The sequence below is a fragment of the Bombina bombina genome, chromosome 11 (assembly GCF_027579735.1).
Source record: "Bombina bombina isolate aBomBom1 chromosome 11, aBomBom1.pri, whole genome shotgun sequence".
Taxonomy (NCBI): Eukaryota; Metazoa; Chordata; class Amphibia; order Anura; family Bombinatoridae; genus Bombina; species Bombina bombina.
Window position 1 is genome coordinate 38,078,186 of NC_069509.1, and position 23,795 is coordinate 38,101,980.

General features: G+C 39.0%; 1 long non-coding RNA gene across 1 annotated transcript in view; it reads left to right on the forward strand.

Annotated features, from left to right (window-relative positions):
• The window catches only part of LOC128642275 (uncharacterized), a 50,698-nt gene extending 27,488 nt beyond the window's left edge, over positions 1-23,210 (forward strand). The window contains exon 2 of the long non-coding RNA XR_008399639.1: positions 21,764-23,210. This is a non-coding gene — a long non-coding RNA (uncharacterized LOC128642275). The remainder of the gene's footprint in view (positions 1-21,763) is intronic.
• Positions 23,211-23,795: the final 585 nt, after the last annotated feature.

Here is a 23,795-nt window from a genome sequence, read left to right on the forward strand (position 1 = left end):
TTATTTCTTATTTCTATAACCGTGTTTTCTATGCAAAACTGGGGAATAGGTAATAAAGGGATTATCATCTTTTTAAACAATAAACATTTTTTAGTTGACTGTCCCTTTAAAGGGACACTCAATCAAAATTAAACTTTCATTATTCAGATAGAGCATGCCATTTTAAACAACTTTTCAATTTACTTCCATTAACTAAATGTGCACAGTCTTTTTATATTTAAACTTTTTGAGTCACCAGCTCCTACTGAGCATGTGCAAGAATAAGTGTGTATGCATTTGTGAATGGCTGATTGCTATCACATGGTACGTGTATGCATTTGTTATGGGCTGATGGCTGTCACATGGTACAGGGGGAGTGGAAAAAGACATAACTTTTAAAATTGTCAGAACAAAAATCTACTACTCATTTGAAGTTCAGACTAAGTGCTATTGCATTGTCTTGTTATCTTGCATTTGTTGATTATGCAAATCTACAGTGCTGACTGTCCCTTTAAGTATGACAACTGCTTTGTTGATGAAACTAAATAGACTTGTGTTTCGGACTAATCATTCGGAACAAATATTCTGAAAAATGAGTTTGTCACAATATTTGTTTGCATTATTCGGTATTGGTTTAATTTAATACTAAACCAATATTGAATATTCGGTAACATGTTAGGGTTTTTGCTCCATTGACTTCTATTGGGGAATAAATTATCTCACGTGCAATATTCTAAGTTTGTCTTTTTACGCGCGCGAGTAAAAACTTTTTACCTTCAACTTGTAATACGAGCGCTACCTGACACGTGCAAAAAAGCTTTCTTCTAGCAGAGTTAACGCTTGATCTGGAGCGTTAAATAGTGCTGCCCTTTTGGATTTTGATAAAATACGATTTATGGTGATCAATTTCGTTTTGAATTTGATGCTGCTTAAAGGGACATGAAACGTAATTTTTTTCTTTCACGATTCAGATAGAGAATACAATTCTAAACAACAATTTACTTCTATCATCTAATTTGCTTCATCCTTTAGGTATCCTTTGTTGAAGAAATTGCAATGCTCATGGGGGAGCCAATAACTCAAGGCAGATATGCTTTTTTTTTACAAAGGATATCAAGAGAATGAAGCAGATTAGATAATACAATTATATTGGAAAGTTGTTTAAAATTGCATGCTCGATCTGAACCATGAAAGTTTAATTTAACCCTTTCAATACTTATTTTTTACTCCTCTGCATGTCTCCTTTTTTAGAATAAAACCCCTTTTAGTAAAGAAACATGCTATAGATGCTAACCTATGTAGTTAAGGGTTTTTTAGATTAAGGGATTCTTCGAGAGCTTTATGTTTTTGGTAACGTTGGGGGCAGTCTAGGCTGACATTTGTTCAACAGAAGAGGGTAAGGAAACCTAGCAAACATTTTTAATTTTTAAGAGTGTATTGCTGGGTCTTTGGCTTGTGGGATTCTGTTGATTTGTACAAGTAATGGGGAGGGAGTGTGTGCTTGGGGGGAAGGGAGGGGATGCTGAGACTGCAGGTTACAAGAGAGAAATTAGAGAAATTAGACACCTACCAGAGATGAGATAAACAAGGTCAAGGGCAGTTTGGAGGAAAAGTTGCTGTGGGAGCCCCCCCAAAAAAAGATTAAAGAAAATGTTGTTCGTTTTAAGTGGCAAATCTCCCAACAAAGAGACGGATCTTGATACAGTGATAATTGTAAGATAATTGGTGTAGTCTTTTACTGTACTAGATCCTTATAAATAGGGGTGGTTCTAGAGCTTAAAATGTGTGGGTGCATAATTGACAACTGTTCTGATTTTCGCGGGACAGACTTTGGGCGCAATTATATATGCTGGGTTACCAGTTTTTAGTAGGGCATTGCTATCACATATACGGCACCGCATATAAATGCAGTGTGTATATTTCACCGGGTCGCCCGCAAATTTTACTCCCATAAGCTAACATAGAACCGCGTCACAAATCGTTATCACATATTCAGCGCAAGGACTAACGCAGGAAAAATTTAGACATTTGACTCCATTTTTACTTCACCACACAAAGGCAGGCGCAACAAGCCTTATGCTGAAAATGTGAGCACCGTAACTCCCTGAAAGTATTAAAAAACACCTAACGCATGGGCAATATCTACTTGTCAACCGCAATCCCCCACCGCAATAACTAATAAAGTATATTAACCCCTAACCAACATCGCAACATGCCTAATTAAACTATTAACCCCTAATCTGCCAAACCCCCACATCGCAACATGCCTAATTAAACTATTAACCCCTAATCTGCCAAACCCCCACAACGCAATAAACCTAATAAATCTATTAACGACTAAACTGCCAAACCCCCACAACGCAATAAACCTAATAAATCTATTAACGACTAAACTGCCAAACCCCCACAACGCATTAAACCTAATAAATCTATTAACCCCTAAACCGCCAACCCCTTACAACACAAATAACTAATTGAATTACTAAACCCCCTAACCTAACACCCCCTAAATGAACCCCAATTACCTAAAATGAAAAAATACTAAATTACAATTAAAATTAAAAAAAAACTAACATTACTTTAAAAATAGAAAAGTTTAAATTAATCTAAAATTATAAAAAATAAAAAAGTCTAACATTACAGAAAATAATAAACCAAATTATCAAAAATAAAAAATAATAATAATCTAATCCCTATAAAAATTAAAAGCCCCCCCCCCCCCCGATTTTATTTTGCCACCATTGCATACCTTCTGTACTGTGACATAACTATTGATATGTGTAAGTTTAAGCATAATTGCTTGTGCTGTTTGTTGGTTGACCTCAATAAATAAAATTATTAAAAATAAATAAATAAAAAAAAAGCCCCCCCTCCAAAATAAAAACACCCCCTAATCTCAACTAAGTTAAACAGCTCTTTTACATTAAATAAATACTAAGAACCTTAATAAATCTACCCCAAGGTCTTTATTGGTCTTATGCGTGTATATATATATGAGTTGTTGAGACAAAAAATGGACTATAGTCTAAAACACGTTAGAACGGCTACACCCGAAAACACACTATACTCCTCAAACGATAATGTTAAGAAGGTTATGAAAGAAAACAGAGGGTGGCGCTATAGGACTAAAAACAGATAATCATAAGTATATTGTAGTGAATTATACACATTTATTAATACACTTAAAAATTCCTTAAATAAGTCATACATTTTCCTTAAATAAGAGTCATATATTGTCTCGCCATCATTTACTGTGAAAATTAGTTTGCATATAGGTTCTTTAAAGTATAAAAAACATAAATCTATTTTCAGATTTACGAAGTGCACATTATATTGTATGTATTCCTCTTATGAAAATCTGCCCCTCCACGCTGCTGATATTTGCAGTTATTAACGAAGATTTCAGAATGTTCAGTGGTAGGGATACCTATGCTTTCCTATAGAAACAACATTGCCAATTATCTGTACGGCAAAGAAAAGCCCATTATTTTGGAACATTCTACCTTTTGAAACATTGCAAGACTAACGAGACAGAAATTACCATTTCACATCTGATGCAGTGATCTTTGGCCCTAAGTATTTGTCTCTGTTTAGTTAAAGAGAGACAGGATAATGAGGTCTGCGCTCCCTGCAAGCTCAGTCCATTTGATTGGGTTGTGGTTTAAATTAGAAAAAAAATTATATTTTAAATACAAAAATAAACTGAAAGGAGTAGTGTCCTATACATTTATACTCTGCAGCTGGTATAATGAGTCATTGGAAGCACATTAAGGGGAAAACAATGTTACATTGGCTGTTGAATTTCCCTTTTATCCCCATTTACTTAAATGTCTTGCTTAGAGCAAATGGCATTTAATAAAAGTCATTGTGTTGCACATAAATTTCTGTTAATTCTTTTGAGAATTTGGGGCACTATAATAAAGATAAAGTGTTTCCTCAGCACCAGAATTCTATTACATAGTCACCTGGTTAACATGAGCTGTTAATTCTGTCTTTATGTGTCTTGTTGCTCATGACTAAGATGTGTTGCTGAGTGTATAAAAGTGAGATTCAGGGTTTTGGTGTGACGCTGTCTGCCACCTGTGCCTTGCTGGTCGGTAATCATGGCAATGGGTTTTTTGTTCGTATTCACTCTGGCTGTAGAATCCTTGATAATATCAGCTTTAGTTGAAGTAGTTTGTTAGTTCACTGACAGCAGTGTGACTCTTTCAGGGAGTTTGTACTTGATTCTATTGTCCTCTACTTGGCCTGAGGGTTGACAAGTGTCCAGCATTTACCTTAATAGTTCAGTATTTCAGCTGCCTGTCCAGCAAAATAAATGTAACGAAACTGGACAATTAATCTGACTGTGACTGCTCTGAGGTTTAATATGGGCATATAACTGACAGGTGCCGAAGGACCATGGGCCATATCTAAATTCTGATGTGGGCATATAGGAAACATTAGCTTAAGACCTATGGATCTGATCTGAAGTTGGATATGAGCATATGGTTAACAGTTGAAGGGCCGGACTGGGAAATCAGTCTAGGCCCAGTCTCCACCCCCTTAACGTGCCTGCCAATGTAGTCTTCTAAGGGGCCACTTATCTGCCCCCACAGGCCCCCCACACCCTGTGCAGGAGTGGAGCTGCCTTGAATAAATATGCTTTGTATGAGCACAAGGCTCACTCTGTGACCTCCCTGCCCAAAGGATGTGGCGAGTGGCCCATTGGCTCACCAGGAAAGCTCCCAGTATCCCAGTGGGCCAATCTGTCACTGGACAGGTGCTGAAGGGCCAAGAAGTTTGAACTAAGGACTAATGCGGGCATATGGTTGACAATGGCAACAAGATTATGGGTTTGATCTGGGCATCTGGTTGACAAGGGCTTAAATGCCATGTGGGGTCTGACTTGGCATGAAAGTTTTAGGGGTTGCAGGCAGGGGTCTAATGTGAGGTCTGATACAGCATGTAAATATAAGGGGCTGCAGGTAGCAACCTAATCTAAGATCTGATAAGTAAATATCAGGGGCTGCAGGCAAAGGGGTCTAACCTAAGGTGTGATACAGCATGTAAATATCAAGGGTTGCAGACAGGGGTCTAATGTGAGGTGTGATATGGCAAGTAAATATCAGGGGCTGTAGGCAAAGGGGTCTAACCTAAGGTGTGATATAGCAAGTAAATATCAGGGGCTGCAGGCAAAGGGGTCTAACCTGAAGTGTGATATGGCATGTACATATATCAGGGGTTGCAGATAATCTGATGTGTGGTATTGCATGTAAATATCAGGGGCTGTAGGCAGGGGTCTAATCTGAGGTGTGATATGGCATGTAAATATCAGGGGCTGCAGGCAGGGGTCTAATCTGAGGTGTGGTATGGCATGTAAATATCAGGGGCTGCAGGCAGGGGTCTAATCTGAGGTGTGATATGGCATGTAAATATCAGGGGCTGTAGGCAGGGGTCTCATCTGAGGTGTGATATGGCATGTAAATATCAGGGGCTGTAGGCAGGGGTCTAATCTGAGGTGTGATATGGCATGTAAATATCAGGGGCTGCAGGCAGGGGTCTAATGTGAAGTGTGATATGTCATGTAAATATCAGGGGCTTTAGGCAGGGGTCTAATCTGAGGTGTGAAATGGCATGTAAATATCAGGGGCTGCAGGCTGGGGTCTAATGTGAGGTGTGATACAGCTTGTAAATATCAGGGGCTGTAGGCAAGGGTCTAATCTGATGTGTGGTATTGCATGTAAATATCAGGGGCTGCAGGCTGGGGTCTAATCTGAGGTGTGGTATGGCATGTAAATATCAGGGGCTGCAGGCAGGGGTCTAATGTGAAGTGTGATATGTCATGTAAATATCAGGGGCTTTAGGCAGGGGTCTAATCTGAGGTGTGAAATGGCATGTAAATATCAGGGGCTGCAGGCTGGGGTCTAATGTGAGGTGTGATACAGCTTGTAAATATCAGGGGCTGTAGGCAAGGGTCTAATCTGATGTGTGGTATTGCATGTAAATATCAGGGGCTGCAGGCTGGGGTCTAATCTGAGGTGTGGTATGGCATGTAAATATCAGGGGCTGCAGGCAGGGGTCTAATGTGAGGTGTGATACAGCTTGTAAATATCAGGGGCTGTAGGCAGGGGTCTAATCTGAGGTGTGAAATGGCATGTAAATATCAGGGGCTGCAGGCTGGGGTATAATCTGAGGTGTGGTATGGCATGTAAATATCAGGGGCTGCAGGCAGGGGTCTAATGTGAGGTGTGATACAGCATGTAAATATCAGGGGCTGTAGGCAGAGGTCTAATCTGAGGTGTGGTATGGCATGTAAATATCAGGGGCTGCAGGCAGGGGGTCTAATCTGATGTGTGGTACTGCATGTAAATATCAGGGGCTGCAGGCAGGGGTCTAATCTGAGGTGTGATATGGCATGTAGATAACAGGGGCTGCAGGCAGGGGGTCTAATCTGAGGTGTGGTATGGCATGTTAATATCAGGGGCTGCAGGCAGGGGTCTAATCTGAGTTGTGGTATGGCATGTTAATATCAGGGGCTGCAGGCAGGGGGTCTAATCTGAGGTGTGGTATTGCATGTAAATATCAGGGGCTGCAGGCTGGGGTCTAATCTGAGGTGTGGTATGGCATGTTAATATCAGGGGCTGTAGGCAGGGGTCTAATCTGAGGTGTGATATGGCATGAAGATAACAGGGGCTGCATTCAGGGGGTCTAATCTGAGGTGTGGTATGGCATGTAAATATCAGGGGCTGCAGGCAGGGGTCTAATCTGAGGTGTGGTATGGCATGTAAATATCAGGGGCTGCAGGCAGGGGTCTAATCTGAGGTGTGATATGGCATGTAAATATCAGGGGCTGCAGGCAGGGGTCTAATCTGAGTTGTGGTATGGCATGTAAATATCAGGGGCTAAAGGCAAAGGGGTCTAATGTGAGATCTAATGCTGAAGATCTTTGCCTGACTGCAGATCTGATACCGTTTCCCCTGCGTCACTCTCTGCTGGTTTAGTATTTTGTACAGGACAGCTGGACACTCTAACTGTCACATAAAAGATTTGTGTTATTAATGAGTTCCCAGATCTGAGCTTAATAACAGGGATGGTGACCTCAGTGCGCTAATAAATTTCTTTCTGTGCAGCTCATATAGTTTGTGTAACCCAGCCAGGTCCGTACAAGAATAGGGCTGTTGCTGAAAACAAATATATACACCCACACACCGCAGCAGGCCCAGCATTTACAGTATAAAGGCTGTGACACGCTGCAAGCGATGCGGTGCATCACTTCTGAAGTTCAAATATTTCAACTCTGAGCGCTCAGCTACCCGACCTGATGCAGCTGAGCGTGCAAAGATGAAAAGACAGGACACACTGAGCGCCCACAGCCACATTATCACGATGCACGCCGCTATCAGTGTGTTACAGCCTTAAATGCTGCGGATGAATGAAACATAAGCTGAAGGTTGCACTCAGTGTACAGCAGAACAAGGGGTTCCGTATGGTTGTGATGTTTATAGTTATCAGTTTGCTATGTGAGAGAAGACGCATATATCCTGTAGCAGAGACAACGTAATGAGAGGAATACGCAGATAACGGACAGTAGGATTGTTATGTATGGGGTTGGGTATATATGTGTTTAGCTGTATTTAGGGTATTAACTACTTGTAGGAAAATATGAGCTGACCCTGCTAATAGATCGTTACTATGAGGAGCAAGAGGTTAGCAACTTCCCTTACTGGACGTTATACTGAAGATGAACGTTCTGTTACTGAGAGCTGTCAGTGATTAGTTTGTATGTGGCTTTATTTATGCAAAGTAATGACATCTGGCTAATACCTATGTTGCTACTAATATTTAAAATTGTTTAACAATGATATGACATGAAATCCCAAATTCTTCTATCATGATTCAGCCAGAACATCCAATTTTAAACAAAGTTACAAATTACTTCTATCAAATTGACTTCATTGTCTTGGTATCCTTTGCTGAAGGAGCATCAATGTAATACTGGGAGTTAGCCACATAAAAAAGTAAAATTACAATGGATAGCTTGATTTTTTTTTTTTATTCAAAATACAGACATCAATAAGTATATATTAATTAGCAGATTCATATTGTGTAAAATCATTTATGTGAAGTCACCATCACGTTAAGATCCTTAAAAAAAAGCTCCCTAACATCTTATGAATCTCCACCCTCTCTGTACGGATATAGGGGAATCTCTCCAATTGTAATCTATCTGAGACGTGGGTTTCCCATTCATTTTTGTTGGGGACCATCAAGGACTTCTAGTGTTGCGGGTTAACCCTTTCGCCCTATTCATCATAATAATCAGAAATGATTCTGTTGCCTGGTCTTTTAATTTTGGAATAGCATGAAATAATAGAAAACTAGGCTTTTGAGGGAGGGTGATATTTAAGATCGAGCCCATGGGATTCAACACTGCCTTCCAGTAAGGGGGGGGGGTATTCTCCCTAACAATTTCAGTGACCACTGCTTGGTGTACTGCGTGCACAAAATAAAGGCAACTAAATCCTCTCCCAAGGTTAAAATCACCAGGTCCTTCAAAAAATGTAATATTCAATCATTTCTAAATGGCATCAAGAACCTCTCCTGGCACAGATTAAATCTAATCCCAGATCTAGACTCTGCAGTTGAATTCTTTCAGTCTGAACTCCTACAAGTTTGGAATTTACATGCCACGCTGCGTAAGGTGAGAGTAAAAGGAGCACACTTGAATTGGATCACAGCTGACCTCATTCAAATGTACCAGTTTCGGGATTCATTGTGGTCAAAGTTCAAGCATACTGGCTCTATGAACGATCACTGTGTATATAGACAATGGCGAAATATATGCACTAAACAAACAAAATTGGCCAAGGCCCAATATTTCTGTGAAAATCTGAACAATAACATATCTAACCCTAGAAAGTTTTGGAAACTCGTAAATAACTTACAAAATCCACCAATCCACTCCCAACCCTCCACTGTCAATGTGGATAACCAAAACCTGCAACTCCCCTTAGAAGCAGCAAATGCCTTTAGCAATTATTGTCTGATGCTCCACCACCCTGATTGACAAACTAATAAATGGCATGCATCCTGAAACTATAAATGTGGATCAGGCCCCACTAAAACAGCAAAGACCCAATATAGAGAAGTTAAATTTTAGACCTGTACCCATCAATGTCATTAAGAAATACCTTAATAATCTAAAAATGAAAAACCAGTCTGGACCTGATCAGATCCTAGCAATGCTGTTGAAGCTCAGTGTGCCGGCAATTGCTAAGCCTGTAACAACCCTAATTAACAAATCCTTGATGTCTGGATACATACCCAAACTCTAGGCACTACTCTTGCAGTTTTCCAGTCATAAAAGTGGGGAGTTAACCTTGGTTTCTAACTATCGCCCTATATCATTGCACCCAATATTGTCAAAAATCTTAGAAAAATGCGTCCATACGCAATTATGCGAGTATTACCAACTTTCTAACTATCTGACCCCTGATCAATCAGGTTTTCAACCAAATCACTCCACTACAACTGCCCTCCTAAAAGTTTGCAACAACATCCAAACTGGCATGGAACAAAGAGACCTAACTGGAGCTATTTTCCTTGATTTTGCAAAGGCTTTTGACACAGTAGATCACGACATACTACTGCTCAAACTAAAAAACTGATCGTCCGTTAACCTGGTTTAGATCATATGTATCGGATCGATCACAATATGTCTCCATTTCTAACAATGACTCCCTCCCTCTCCCAGTTACGTGTGGTGTTCCCCAAGGTTCCATTCTCGGCCCCCTACAATTAACATTATTTATAAATGATCTGCCTAATGTCTGCAAATCCTCAACTGTACACATGTACGCAAACGACACGGTAATCTATGCAAACAAATCTGATCTGCCGCAGCTTGAAGCAGTGCTCCAAGACCAGTTCACAGAGGTAGAAAAGTGGATCTCAAAAAACAAACTCTTCCTAAACACTGACAAAACTGTCACAATGATCTTTGGAACGGGTCCTAAATTATACAATTTACAAAATTCCCATCTACGCATCAAAACAAAATCCAATTGCACGCTTACCGCAGTCCACTCTCAAATACTTGGGTATGTTGTTAGACCCTAATCTATCTTTTGGCCTCCATATAGAAAAACTTGCATCTAAACTTTATCCAAAATTAGGTGCCCTGTACAGAAACAAATCTTGCCTCAGCCCTACAGTAAAGGAAAAGATTTACAGCAAATGCTGATGCCTATCATGGATTACGGGGACGTAGTATACGCACCTGCACCGCAAACTCACCTTAATAAACTTAATACATTGTATAAATCGTTCTGCCGATTTGTGCTACAATGTAACTACAGGACCCACCATTGTGACATGCTAAAAGAACTAAACTGGCTGTCGCTGGAATCCAGACGCACCCTCCATCTTTCCTGCCTTGTGTTTAAGAGCCTTTCTGGGAAGCTCCCACCCTACCTGAGCAGAATGCTCTCCCCGGCTATTCCCACCTCCTATAACCTCTGATCCAGTACCAGCACATTATTTATCTTGCCTCAATACAAAAAGAAAGCAGCTCGATCCTCCTTTTCCTACCGAGTGCCACAGTTATGGAATGACCTCCCTCACACTTTAAAAACTTCCCCAAGCCTAATATCCTTTAAGAGATCCCTCTCTACATATCTCAAAACAGAATGCACCTGTCATGGTTGATTATATATTTCCTACCTGTTCTATGTAAAAAATGTGCCTATATTGTGTATTATTATTGTTTTTGAATTTTTTTGTACCCTATTGTATCAATGCAATGCTTTGTGGACCCAGGACATACTTGAAAATGAGAGAAATCTCAATGTATCCTTCCTGGTAAAATATTTTATAAATAAATAATATATGCAGTATTGTGCCATCATAGAACCCCTACAACATTTACCACTTGGTTGGGGATAAATACGCTTCAGTCTGTTAGGTATAAAATACAATCTACTATGGGCTTTTTTAATTTTAGCCAAAACTGAAAACTTTCCGATGCCTGGAACACCCTTAGCCAGTCTTTAAGAGGTAACATCACCCTAGTTGGGTACAAGTAACATTTTATATATCATTAAGATGGTAGGTCTGGGAAAAGAGGATTGTGCGCATAACTTCACAAATTATGTAAGAGCCCTGGTAAAATGACGTTTATGCTGAAGTAATGAGACAATAATGTACAAGTTGTGCGTATGAAAACCAGGAGGAGGATAAATCTGGATTCCATTCGTGCAGATCTCCCTGAGATTTAAGCTTAACATGGTCCATAACACTATCTATATAATTCACTGGACCACGGGGTAATTAACCTTAGACTCTTTCTTCCTGATTCAGTAAGGAATCTCAGTACAAGGGGTCATGGGAGAATATGGTGTAGATAAATGTGGCGTAATATTAATGAGCTTATCCCATTCAAGATTTTTTAATCAAGCTGTACGCTCTGTCTGTATCACAAAAGTTTAATATTCACTTATATATCCCTTTTATCTCCCAGGGCTCCCCATTTGCGCCTGACCCTGTCCTAATTATAAATATGTGTATGATATAGATGCTACTGGACCCAAGAGCTGACAATCAATATAATCTAGATTTGGGAAATATAATCTATAGAGAATTGATTGATTTAAGTGGACAACTGACAATTTGTTACAGTGTGTCATTTTTGGATTACTCACTCTACTTATCCATTTGTTTAACCTCCACAATGGATTAAACACATAGTTAAGGCGGCTCCTAGGAGCAGCAAGCATTGTAATTTCCAAAAATGAAAGCCATTGAAGAGCAGCAGTCACATGACCTTAGCAATGATTGCTCCTCTCCAGTGGAACTTTGTTTAACCTAAAGATAGAATGCTGAAGGTTAAAGTGAATGTAAACTTGCCCCCATTAGGTAACGTCATAGCATAGATTTTACAAAATAAGGCAGACTTTAATTCATCATTTTTTAACATTCGGTATATTTATTCCAAATTCTACCTTTTTAGGCTCTAACGATTAGCGCCGTTCCTCCGGCCGCCATACTGGTTTCTTGATTGACAGATGACAAATATTCAATCGACTAATCATTCTCCCCCCCCTCGGGGCGTTCAGCCCCTTTCATGGCACGTCACGCCCCGGGGGGGGGAAATGATTAGTCGATTGAATATTCGTCATCTGTCAATCAAGTAACAAGTATGGCGGGTGGAGGAACGTAAAATAGGTGTAATAAAAACTTTTAAAGGGACATTAAACACTGAATAAATGCTGGGTTTTTTCCGAGTTATTCGGGTTAATGTTAGCACAAAATAAAATTTTTTTTTAAAACTTGTAATACGAATGCAACCCGACTAGCAAAAAGCTTAACTATAGTGGAGTTTTCGCAATCGTGAAAAAACAACAACCGCGCCACTTGTAATCTAGCCCAATGTTTTCTAATGCTGTTCTCCACAGTACCTATGAAGAATTATAATGCGCATATTTGTGGGAGAACTTTAAGTTCTCTAAACATCAGTGCGCCCTGGCGAACACGAACGAAGTGAGAGAAAAGTATAGTCGGACTTGCCCAATTTTAGGCACACTTTGCGTTAATAAATGAGAGGATTCAGTCGAATGCGGATTTATAGGCGCAATTTTAGGAGAATTGCTTTGATAAATCCTGCTCTAAGAGTCAAGGGAAGCATTGGAGCAGAAGACACCTGCCTGTAGATATAAACACATACCTGGCATCAGGTGTCTGCTGTGTGATGTTGTCACCCTCTCCTGCCCTATATCGTTAGTCAGACTATAAAGCGCTGGCTGTCTCTCCCTGTTAGCTCGTCTGTGTCTCACTGTGTCACTGAGCCAGTCAAGCAAGAAGCTGGGTTAGCGGCTGGTGACAGGAGACACTGAAGCGTGACAGATATATAGTCATACACAGGGGACAATATTCAGTCTATTTTATACTCTCTCTATAGTCTCTTGTTCTTTCTCTTCCACGCTCCTTATTCAATTTGTCCCTTAATTTTTATTTATAATAAATACAGCCGGGTAATTAGTTGTGCAGTTGCCTTAAAGGGACAAATTGAATAATAATAAAAATAAACATTTAGGATTCAGACAGAGCAACAGTTTTAAGACACTTTCCAATTTACTTCCATTATCTAATCTTGCACAGTCTTTTTATAGTCACACTTTCTGGGGACAAGATCCTACTGAGCATGGGCACAAGCTCACATGGTATATGTATACTAATCTGTGATTGGCTGATGTCTGTCACATGATACAGGGGGCTGGAAAATGGGAGGAAAAAATAAATTTAACAGAAAAAGATCTACTGCTTATTTGATATTCAGAGTAGGTGTTACATCATTGTCTTTTTATTTTGCACTTGTTAATTATGCAATTCTACTGCACTGAGTGGTCCTTTAATAATTTGTAAAATCAATATATATATATATATATATATATATATATATATATATATATATATATATATATATATATAAAAGCAGTTAAGCCCTGCATTGGAAAAGATCTGTACCCAAAATAAGTGTTTGAACAGTTTAGAAACTAATTGTGTTTGGCAACATTTGCATTGTTTTGTAGTCCAGAGACACATCCTTTGAAAAGCCTCTTTAGTATCTTTATCTTAGCTCCTCTGCTGTGGCCAATTAGATACGGATATTAATGAGCTCCTGCACTGATCAATTACTGTGTAGCAATAAAGGAAAACAGGACAAAATAAATATTAAAATGTATATTATAATGTATTTTTTTACTATGAAATAGTAATAATTTTACACAGAATTCAATTTATGTCCCTTAATGGACATAAATGGATAGAGGCACACATAAAACCAGATGTCATTAGAATCATAAAAGTAGTAAAAGTTGGTGAATTAAACTGTTTAAGTTGTGGTTAGAATCGTGCAGCTGAAAAATTGCAAGGAGCACTGTCAGGAAGTTACATTTCTGGCACAGAGCTATTTATTTTTTTGGGTGCTAGAATATGCAACAAGATACTTTCCCATTTGTGGCTGGATATCTGGGGATCATGTGGCTGAGGGGGACCCGTCGCTGTTTTGTTGGGGGAGGGGGCAGGGTTGTTTTTGCTTGCGCAGTAACCTGCCGTACGGAAAACACCAAACTTTTAAAATTGCAACAACATTAACGTATTCCCCCATAGACTTTAATGGAGTGCGAAAAGTTAAAAAAAACACCTTATTCGTGTGCTAAACCGATATGAAATATTAATATTTCCCTTTCCAATGTTCTTCACATAGAAGAATATGTTTTAATAGTTCTTTAATATTTATTTCTACATATATCTGATGTTTTTGTTTTGGAGAATGAGAGAGAGAGAGAATTGGAATGTGAAATACACAGTATAACACTTTATTAAATATGATTATTGCATAAATATGCTTTTCTCTTGTAAGATGTATCGAGTCCACGGATTCATCCATACTTGTGGGATATTCTCCTTCCCTACAGGAAGTGGCAAAGAGAGCACCCACAGCAGAGCTGTCTATATAGCTCCTCCCTTAGCTCCACCCCCAGTCATTCTCTTTGCCTACTCTAAGTAACTGGGAAGGGTAAAGTTAGTGTGGTGACAAAAAAGGCAGGACCTTCTAATCCAAGGTCCATTCACGCATCCAAATCTAATTTCTCTGCGTCTGACTGCTTGGAGATTGAACACCTGATTCTATCAAAGCGTGGTTTCTCTGAGTCGGTCATTGATACCCTGATTCAAGCTAGAAAGCCTGTCACCAGGAAGATTTATCATAAGATTTGGCGCAAATATTTTTATTGGTGTGAATCCAAGGGTTACTCATGGAGTAAGATTAGGATTCCTAGAATATTGTCTTTTCTCCAAGAAGGATTGGAGAAGGGATTATTCTTTTACACAAACGTCTGGCAGATGTCCCAGACATTCAAGCATTTAGTCAGGCCTTGGTCAGGATCAAGCCTGTATTTAAACCTGTTGCTCCGCCATGGAGCCTAAACTTGGCTCTTAAAGTTCTTCAAGGGGTTCCGTTTGAACCTATGCATTCCATAGATATTAAGCTTCTATCTTGGAAAGTTTTGTTTTTGGTAGCTATCTCTTCGGCTCGAAGAGTTTCTGAGTTATCTGCTTTACAGTGTGACTCACCTTACCTTGTTTTCCATGCAGATAAGGTGGTTTTGTGTACCAAACCTGGGTTTCTTCCTAAGGTTGTTTCTAATAGGAATATCAATCAGGAGATTGTTGTTCCTTCACTGTATCCTAATCCTTCATCAAAGAAGGAACGTCTGTTGCACAATCTTGATGTGGTTCGTGCTTTAAAGTTCTACTTACAAGCAACTAAAGATTTCCATCAAACATCTTAATCGTTTGTTGTTTATTCTGGTAAACAGAGAGGTCAAAAGGCTACGGCTACCTCTCTTTCCTTTTGGCTGAAAAGCATCATCCGTTTGGCTTATGAGACTGCTGGCCAGCAGCCTCCTGAAAGAATTACTGCTCATTCTACTAGAGCAGTGGCTTCCACATGGGCTTTTAAAAATGAGGCGTCTGTTGAACAGATTTGTAAGGCGGCGACTTGGTCTTCGCTTCATACTTTTTACAAATTCGATACTTTTGCTTCTACGGAGGCTATTTTTGGGAGAAAGGTTCTACAAGCAGTGGTGCCTTTCGTTTAAGGTCCCTGTCTTGTCTCTCCCTTCATCCGTGTCCTAAAGCTTTGGTATTGGTATCCCACAAGTATGGATGAATCCGTGGACTCGATACATCTTACAAGAGAAAACATAATTTATGCTTACCTGATAAATTTTATTTCTCTTGTGATGTATCGAGTCCACGGCCCGCCCTGTCTATTTAAGACAGGCAAAATATTTTTATTTAAAAAACTTCAGTCATCACTGCACCCCTATAGTTTCTCCTTTTTCTTCCTAGCCTTCGGTCGAATGACTGGGGGGTGGAGCTAAGGGAGGAGCTATATAGCCAGCTCTGCTGTAGGTGCTCTCTTTGCCACTTCCTGTAGGGAAGGAGAATATCCCACAAGTATGGATGAATCCGTGGACTCGATACATCACAAGAGAAATAAATTTATCAGGTAAGCATAAATTATGTTTTTCATGTTTTCAGCTACTTGACTGCAAAGGGTTCCAATGCACTTAAATGTGTATATATATATATATATGTCTGTAAATATATATATATATATATAAATGCATAAATACAAATATACACATATTAATACATAGATACACACACACATATACATATATAAATTTTTAGACATGTATATATAGGTATCTCCTTGTTAAAGCCTCTTGCAGGCCTTTTTTCTAACACCTGGGACCTCATATCTTCGACCCCTTATATCTTTTTTGTGCAATATTTTAACTGTGCATTATATTTTTGCAACTTTTTTGTCTCGCGTTACAGTTAACTAGAGCTCTGAAGTTGCATTATCGGGACGTGCGTTAAATTCAATTGTGCTCAAGTGAAAGCGTTTACTTTAAACTTGTAATACTGCGCTACTTCCGGTGCACACAAATAGCTGAGATAAACCTCTTTTCACTTGCATGCAACAGCCGGCCGCAAGTAATCTAGCCCATAGTAGTGCAGGGTCTCTAGTCTTAAAATTACCTGCTGCAAGGAACTAGAGCATGTCATTTTTCAACTATTATGGCCCTTCATTTTTTAATTCTATTAATCCATAGTCAAATAGATTTAAATAAATTTGAATATTTAAAAAAAAAAACTAAATCAATGGAGCAGCAATATTAGGTTTTCATACAGGACAGCAGCGGGCACCTTTGGTAGCTAATAGGTATCACCTCTGCATTGCATTTGTTATTCTGATTTGCTAAATAATTTATCTTCTCATTTAATTTAATGGCTGGTATTGTACCAACTCTTCCTAACGTTTATATACATTTTTAAATAAAATGCGTCTTTCATACTTGAGATTTGCTAGTGTGTGCGAGACCTTACTCTGATACAGCAGCTCATGAACGATCACCAGCCTCACGCGCAAGCGCATAATACTACTAAAGTCATGTGACTCATTGTCAGATTTTAACACCTCCCCTAGACCTGGGGTGATTAACATTTTTGAGAGCCTGAGCCCAAGCTGGCGATAATTTTCTAAAAAAAAAAAATCTACAGAGGTGCACCCTAGGGGGCATATTTATCAAGCCGTCAACCTGAAATATGCTGGAATTCCGCAGCATAATTGTGGCGAGCCTGATTCGACCTCTTTATCAAAGCCTACAGACCGGCAAAATTTGAAATCTGTGACGTAACATACGATCCACCAGTCTCAATCGGACACAGATCGATGCTTACGTCATTACAGATGTTCCGAATACAAATTCAGCACTATCTGACACCTTTTGCAAGTTAACACATTTCTAACAGTTACGCATCCCCACTATTCCTGCCCAGCATACCTGGTTTTCAATTCGCCACCCTGGAGGCCGCGGATGCCATAGGAATCAATGAGAGTCTGAAAGCAGCGAAAGCCTATGTTCAATGCTGCCAGATATCCCATTGATTTCTATGGTAGCAAAATTACGTTTACACCTAACACCCTAACATAAGCCCTGAGTATAAACACCTTAATCTGCTGCCCCAACATCGTAGCAAGCTAAATAAAATTTATTAACCCCTATCCCGCTGCTCTCAGACCCCGCCGCAACTGTAATAAAATTATTAATCCCTATTCCGCCGCTCCCGGACCCCGCCTTTAACTGTAATAAAATGATTATCCCTTAAACCCCTGGCCTCCCACATCACTACCATTAACTAAACCTATTAACCCCTAAACTGCCAGCCCCCCACATCGCCATAAACTAAATTAAGCTATTAACCCCTAAACTTAACAACCCCCTAACTTTAAATTAAAATTACAACATCCCTATTTTATAATAAATTTAAACTTACCTGTAGAATTAAATTAAACTATATTAAACTATTAATTAACCTACCCTATTATACTAAAATTCCATTAAACTATATTAAACTACAGGTGGCCCTCGGTTTACAATGGTTTAATTTGCACTGTTTCAGAATAACAATCTTTTTTGCAGTCATGTGACTGCTATTGAAAAACATTGAGAAGCAGTGTATTGATTAAAATAGCCAGTAGGTGGAGCTGTCCACTTGTGTTGCAGCAAAGATATGCAAGCCAAGCAAGCTGAAATTAATCAGTTTAACCAGACCTGAGCTATCGAGCAGTTTGCAAAGGAACAAGATCTTCCTGTCTATAACTCAGTCCAGATTGGAATGCATAGAAAGAACTGTTTGCAGAAAAATACAACTAAAGTCTGGGTTGTGTGATTATTTTATTAGGTTTATAATGCTGTTTAGCAAATGTTTTTGTTCATTTAACTTAGTTTAATTATATATTCTGTGTTGGGTGATTATTTTATTAGGTTTATAATGCTGTTTAGCATTTAAAGTCTTCATTTCAAAGCTTTAAAAATAATGTATTAGGTGTTACTTATGCCAATTTTGAGAGGGGCCTGGAACCTAACTCCCTCACTTCCTATTGACTTACATTATAAACTGAGTTTCAATTTACAACGGTTTCAATTTACAACCATTCCTTCTGGAACCTAACCCCGGCGTAAACTGAGGGCTACCTGTATTAAATAACTTACCCTAACTATTATACTAAAATGACATTAAACTACAAATTAAATTAACTATATTACATATTTAAAAACCTAACCCTACTCAAATTATTTAAATCTACAATAAAAAATTACTAAATTACCAAAAAAAAATACGCTAAGTTACAAAAAATAAAAAACACTAAGTTATAAAAAATAAAAAAAAACACAGTATCAAAAATAAAAAAAAGAATTACACCTAATCTAATAGCCCTATCAAAATAGTAAGCCCCCCAAAATACCCCCCCCCCGTAGCCTACAATAAACTACCAATGGCCCTTAAAAGGGAATTATGCTTGGCATTGCCCCAAAGAAATCAGCTCTTTTACCTGTTAAAAAAAATACAAACACCCCCCCAACAGTAAATCCACCCCCCAAATAAAAACCCTATCTAAAACACTTAAGCTCCCCATTACCCTGAAATGGGCATTTGTATGGGCATTGCCCAGACCCTACTATAAAAATAAAACCCACCCAAAAGAAACTTAAATAACCCTAACACTAACCCCCGAAGCTTAAAGGATCCATCCAGCTGGCAAGTCTTCATCCAGCGGCTCTAATCCTATTGGCAGATTGGAAACTTTCAGCCAATAGGAATGCAAGGGACGCCATCTTGGATGACATCACTTGCATTGAAGATCCAGTTTACAGCAGAGACTGTATTGAAGAGGAGCTCTTCGTCGGATGTCTTCAGGATGGACCCGCTCCACTCCGGATATATGAAGATAGAAGAGGCCATCCGGATGAAGACTTCTTGCCGGCTGGATGGATCCTTCAAGCGGAACTTCAGAAACTGTAAGTTGATCATTGGGGGTTATTGTTAGGTTTATTTAAGGTTTTTTTGGGTGGGTTTTATTTTTAGAGTAGGGTCTGGGCATGTAAAAGAGCTAACTGCCCTTTTAAGGGCAATGCCCATGCAAATGCCCTTTTCAGGGCAATGGGGAGCTTAGGTTTTTTGGATAGGGTTTTTATTTGGGGGGGTTGTTTGGGGGGGATGTTTGTATTTTTTTTAACAGGTTAAAGAGCTGATTTCTTTGGGGCAATGCCCCGCAAAGGGCCCTTTTAAGGGCCATTTGTAGTTTATAGTAGGCTAGGGTTTTTTTTTTATTTTGGGGGGTCTTTTTTATTTTGATAGGGCTATTAGATTAGGTGTAATTCTTTTTTATTTTTGATACTGTGGTTTTCTATTTTTTGTAACTTAGTGTTTTTTATTTTTTGTAACTTAGTGTTTTTTATTTTTTGTAACTTAGCTTATTTTTTTTGGTAATTTAGTAATTTTTAATTGTAGATTTAAATAATTTGAGTAGCGTTAGGTTTTTAAATATATAATATAGTTAATTTAATTTGTAGTTTAATGTAATTTTAGTATAATAGTTAGGGTAGGTTAATTAATAGTTTTATATAGCTTAATGTAATTTTAGTAAAATAGTTAGGGTAGGTTAATTAATAGTTTAATATAGTTTAATGTAATTGTAGTATAATAGGGTAGGTTAATTAATAGTTTAATTCTACAGGTAAGTTTTAATTTATTATAAGATAGGGATGTTGTAATTTTAATGTAAAGTTAACGGGTTGTTAGGTTTAGGAGTTAATAGCTTAATTTAGTTTATGGTGATGTGGGGGGCTGGCGGTTTAGGGGTTAATAGGTTTAGTTAGTGGTAGTGAGGTGGGAGGCCAGGAGTTTAGGGGTTAATATATTTATTTAGTTGCGGTGGGGTCCGGGAGTGGCGGAATAGGGGTTAATACATTTATTTAGATGCGGTGGGGTCTGGGAGCGGCGGAATAGGGGTTAATACATTTATTTAGTTGGGTGGGGTCTGGGAGCGGTGGAATAGGGGTTAATACATTTATTTTGTTGCGGTGGGGTCCGGGAGCGGCCGGATAGGGATTAAACTTTTTAGTATAGTGGCGGCGTTTAGTGACAGGGTATAAATAAAGTTGGAAAAAAGCCGAACAGCAGCGAGATCGATGACTGCTAGTTAACAACAGTCCGCTGCTCATTGCCCCGTACTTGGTGCGCGTCTTTTTGCCGGCTTTTTTTTTTATAAATATGGAGATTGTATTCAGGTCCACGGCCACGATGTTAGGTGATGTTAGGCGAGCGTATTGGTGCCGTTGAATGCAAGAAAGTTGACGGCTTGATAGATAGGCCTCTAGGCCTGAAGCCTCCATCTTAGTGTATAAGATAAACTGCCTTTCCCCAACTGTCCCGTCAAAAGTCCCGTTTTTAGTGGTCTGTCCCGGGAAGATTGACGTCTGTCCCGCATTGCCCCATGCATTTACATTTTTTAAATTTTTTTTTTTTTTTTTTTTTAATTCTATTGGGCCCATACATGGTCATCACGTGACCACATGCTACCAATACACAGTCAGCGGTTTATGACGCATGTGACTGCATGTGCCCTGTTAACTCAGGCTCAGGCATGAAAAGGCAGTGACTGTGCCGCGGTGTTGTTTCGAGGACTAACTTGGAAGCTCTGACTAGTCACCTCAGCCTTACTGTGTCTACTTACTAGTGGCGCGTGGCAGTGTGCAGCAGCCGCCAGGGCAACGTGTCTGCTCAGCTGAATTGTTTCATTTTTTGCACAGTGATCTGTAGTGGTCTCTGAACCGTTCGGCAGCATAAGTCAATTATTTGAAAGTTGTATACAGGGCTAAAGTTTTTATGGGATTTATATACTGCTCCAAATCCACACAGAGCACTTAATACCTGCTAAACCTCGGGAGTATCATGTACAAACATAAGAAAAACACTGTTGCATTTGTTATTATATATTCATTCTGCTGTCAGTTAAAACGTTTGTTTCTGCACACATTACCGGTTGCAGACTGGGGAAGGAGGCTTGGTGTGGTTACCTAGGCAACCAGAAAGCATCCCCATAGTAAAAAAAGTCGGTTATCAGAGTGCTTATACTATTTTTTTTTTTTAAACTGCATGTGTGCTATGTTCTGCCACTTGTTAAGCCCACTCCCCAGACCCCATCCCTGCTCCTGCCCACCACATATCACACTTTTGCTCAGTGGGGGGGTTTCCCTCTTTTGGATTTTGAAATGTTGAGAGGTATGAAATAATGACATTTCCTCTGTGTATTATTGTAATGTTGGCTGTACGACCTGTGATTGCCTTTGTCTCACTTTTCATCTCTCTCTGTCTCTTACAGTTTTGTGAGGTGAAAACTGTCACTCGCTCCCTGCACACAACGTGAGGAAGAAGGGACATGCCGAGAATTCATCCAGAATCCTTCACATTCCAACAGAAATGCCAGCTCTGAGAAAATGTCCGCGAGAGAGTGCGTGTGTCTAGCGAGAGAGTGCGTGTGTCTAGCGAGAGAGTGCGTGTCTAGCGAGAGAACCATATTGTACCGTGTGACGGATGCAATGAAGTGTGAGTGCGAGAGACAGTGTGTCAGTGCCTTTTCCACGGATGTTGTGTGTGTCTGCGAGTCTCCTCACCTCCTTTATATATAAATACAGTGTGTGTCCATCACATCAGTACATCCTGATACTGTGAGACCGAATCTTCTCTCTGCCAGGGGGGAGGGGAGGAAAAACAATTTGTGGCAGGCCTGTGGCAGAGAAAGGGTTACGGTCTGAGGTTCATTTTCATGAAATAATGACAGGAATAGAAGCACATGTATGTAATAATTGTCACACAAAACCACAGGCAATATCATGTGGGTAATGGCACACATACATGTACACAAGTGCACAATTACATATATACACACAAAACATGAGTACGCACACAAAATAGCACATGCACCAATGCAAGTGCACTCATAAACACACACAAATATAGACAAACAAACAGCAGAGGACTGGCAATTTACAACTACATTAACTAATAACTATAATTCATTTTTTATGGGGATATATGACAAGTCCAGTCCAATTACCCCACATAACCGATACATAGACACAAATATACACTAACACAAATAACACACATACACATAGACAAAAATATACACTAATACAAATAACACACACACATAGACAAAAATATACACTAATACAAATAACACACATACATAGACACAAATATACACAAACACAAATAACATACACACAGACACAAATATACACTAACACAAATAACACACACACATAGACACAAATATACACAAACACAAATAACACACACACACAGACACAAATATACACAAACACAAATAACACACACACACAGACACAAATATACACTAACACAAATAACACACACACAAATATACACTAACACAAATAACACACACACAAATATACACAAACACAAATAACACACACACACAGACACAAATATACACTAACACAAATAACACACACACAAATATACACAAACACAAATAACACACACACACAGACACAAATATACACAAACACAAATAACACACACACACAGACACAAATATACACTAACACAAATAACACACACACAAATATACACTAACACAAATAACACACACACAAATATACACTAACACAAATAACACACACAGACACAAATATACACTAACACAAATAATACACACAGACACAAATATACACTAACACAAATAACACACACAGACACAAATATACACTAACACAAATAACACACACAGACACAAATATACACTTACACAAATAAAACACACACAAATATACACAAACACAAATATCACACACAAATATACACAACCACAAATAACACACACAAATAGACACAAATATGCACAAACACAAATAACACACACACACACATAACACAAACAGGATGTTACACAATATTTTGTTTATTCTCTAATGGTGCAATGGTGACTCCCTGTGGTCACTGTGTGTATAGCAGGAGCATGCTTTACTACAAATACAATCGTCTATGGGAGCTTGCAGTCTGTTTACTAATAATCTCTACTAGTCTATAGAGACCTGCAGACTATCACTTACTTATGTTTGCTAGGAAGGTCTGGCTGCAGAATATCCCTCCACTAATTCTTTCTGTTTGCATTTCTGTTCACTGATCTAACCCTTCTATATAAAACATATTTTGCTAAAATAATCTCAGACGCTATTTTGCAGAACATCACCCCACAAACCGATGAGATTAAAGCATGAGAAATATCAATCCACAATCTCTTTCTCTAAAACTGTCTTATATCATTCATCAAACCACTGGAGTATTGCAGAGCATCATCAGTGTCTAATCTTCTTCTATAC